Here is a 3,080-nt window from a genome sequence, read left to right as displayed (position 1 = left end):
CCACAGAAACACCAACAGTGTGATTGCCGCTGTCCGTGGTGCTGAAGCTACAGTGTAAGACATCTCTAGTTTCTTACTTGTTTTTCCCCCTTGACTGAAACACTTCATTCCAGAAACCCTCATTTGTTTAGGATATACATTCTCTATTCCCTCAAACCTTTGCTCTCTTTTACGTGACACATGTAAGCATCGCATGCATGTGACCAATAGGGGACTGACCTATAGCCTGTCATAACCACATTAATAACTTGGTTATAACTAACTCCCAACACCGTAACACGTGTAAAAGCATAATGGATGCAGAGGACGTGAAAAATAAACTCCAAAACAGGAGACTGCTGGACTAAAGAAATCTCAGTTGACCAACGGTGTCCATTCATCACCCCTTGGTGGAACAGTAGGTGAATTTAGAGGCTGCTTGTGTTCAACTCCAACTCTCGCCGTGAGAGACTTCTCTCATCATACCCTGCTCTTTCAGGGCTGGGAAACATGACGACTTCCTCTCATCATACCCTGCTCTCTCAGGGCTAGATCACTGGGAAACATGACTTCCTCTCATCATACCCTGCTCTTTCAGGGCTAGATCACGGGGAAACACGACGACTTCCTCTCATCATACCCTGCTCTTTCAGGGCTAGATCACTGGGAAACACGACTACCTCTCATCATACCCTGCTCTCTCAGGGCTGGGAAACATGACGACTTCCTCTCATCATACCCTGCTCTTTCAGGGCTAGATCACTGGGAAACACGACTTCCTCTCATCATACCCTGCTCTTTCAGGGCTAGGTCACTGGGAAGCATGACTTCCTCTCATCATACCCTGCTCTTTCAGGGCTGAGAAACATGACTTCCTCTCATCATACCCTGCTCTTTCAGGGCTGGGAAACATGACGACTTCCTCTCATCATACCCTGCTCTTTCAGGGCTAGATCACTACCCTGCTCTTTCAGGGCTGAGAAACATGACTTCCTCTCATCATACCCTGCTCTTTCAGGGCTGGGAAACATGACGACTTCCTCTCATCATACCCTGCTCTTTCAGGGCTAGATCACTGGGAAACATGACGACTTCCTCTCATCATACCCTGCTCTTTCAGGGCTGGGAAACATGATGACTTCCTCTCATCATACCCTGCTCTTTCAGGGCTGGGAAACATGACTTCCTCTCATCATACCCTGCTCTTTCAGGGCTAGATCACTGGGAAACATGACGACTTCCTCTCATCATACCCTGCTCTTTCAGGGCTGGGAAACATGACGACTTCCTCTCATCATACCCTGCTCTTTCAGGGCTAGATCACTGGAAACACGACGACTTCCTCTCATCATACCCTGCTCTTTCAGGGCTAGATCACTGGGAAACACGACGACTTCCTCTCATCATACCCTGCTCTTTCAGGGCTAGATCACTGGAAACATGACGACTTCCTCTCATCATACCCTGCTCTTTCAGGGCTGATCACGGGAAACACGAATACTTCCTCTCATCATACCCTGCTCTTTCAGGGCTAGATCACTGGAAACATGATACTTCCTCTCATCATGCCCTGCTCTTTCAGGGCTAGATCACTGGGAAACATGACTTCCTCTCATCATACCCTGCTCTTTCAGGGGGGAAACATGACGACTTCCTCATCACATACCCTGCTCTTTCAGGAAGAAACATGACTTCCTCTCATCATACCCTGCTCTTTCAGGGCTGGGAAACATGACTTCCTCTCATCATACCCTGCTCTTTCAGGGCTGGGAAACATGACGACTTCCTCTCATCATACCCTGCTCTTTCAGGGCTGGGAAACATGACTTCCTCTCATCATACCCTGCTCTTTCAGGGCTGGGAAACATGACGACTTCCTCTCATCATACCCTGCTCTTTCAGGGCTAGATCACTGGGAAACATGACGACTTCCTCTCATCATACCCTGCTCTTTCAGGGCTAGATCACTGGACTGGGAAACATGACGACTTCCTCTCATCATACTCTGCTCTTTCAGGGCTAGATCACGGGAAACATGACTTCCTCATCATACCCTGCTCTTTCAGGGATAGATCACTGAAACATGACGACTTCCTCTCATCATACTCTGCTCTTTCAGGACTAGATCACTGGGAAAACATGACTGTGACTTCCTCTCATCTACCACTGCTCTTTCAGGGCTAGATCACTGGGAAACATGATCAACTTCCTCTCATCATACCCTGCTCTTTCAGGGCTAGATCACTGGAAACACGACGACTTCCTCTCATCATACCCTGCTCTTTCAGGGCTAGATCACTGGGAAACACGACTTCCTCTCATCATACCCTGCTCTTTCAGGGCTAGATCACTGGGAAACATGACAAACTTCCTCTCATCATACCCTGCTCTTTCAGGGCTGACCACTGGAAACATGACGACTTCCTCATCATACCCTGCTCTTTCAGGGCTAGATCACTGGGAAACATGACTTCCTCTCATCATACCCTGCTCTTTCAGGGCTGATCACTGGAAACATAAGCACTTCCTCTCATCATACCCTGCTCTTTCAGGGCTAATCACTAGAGGCTCTGACTTTCCTCTCATCGCCACCCTGCTCTTTCAGGGGTCACTGGGAAACATGAGCGACTTCCTCTCATCATACCCTGCTCTTTCAGGGCTAGATCACTGGGAAACACGACTTCCTCTCATCATACTCTGCTCTTTCAGGGCTAGGTCACTAGGGCTTACTACTTCCTCTCATCATACCCTGCTCTCTCAGGGCTGGGAAACATAATGACTTCCTCTCACATCATACCCTGCTCTTTCAGGCTAGATCACTGGAAACATCGACTTCCTCTCATCATACCCTGCTCTTTTTTTTCAGGGCTAGATCACTGGGAAGCATGACTTCCCCTCTCATCATACCCTGCTCTTTCAGGGCTAGATCACTGGGAAACATGACAAACTTCCTCTCATCATACCCTGCTCTTTCAGGGGCTAGATCACTGGGAAACATGACGACTTCCTCTCATCATTCCCAGTGATCCCAGCCCCGAAAAACAGGCTGTATGACTTCCTGCTTCTTATTGATCCCTTCCAGAACGCCAGTATGCAGCTCA

The sequence above is a fragment of the Oncorhynchus nerka genome, linkage group LG8 (assembly GCF_034236695.1).
Source record: "Oncorhynchus nerka isolate Pitt River linkage group LG8, Oner_Uvic_2.0, whole genome shotgun sequence".
In the NCBI taxonomy this organism is placed as follows: Eukaryota; Metazoa; Chordata; class Actinopteri; order Salmoniformes; family Salmonidae; genus Oncorhynchus; species Oncorhynchus nerka.
This window is presented reverse-complemented; position numbering follows the sequence as displayed.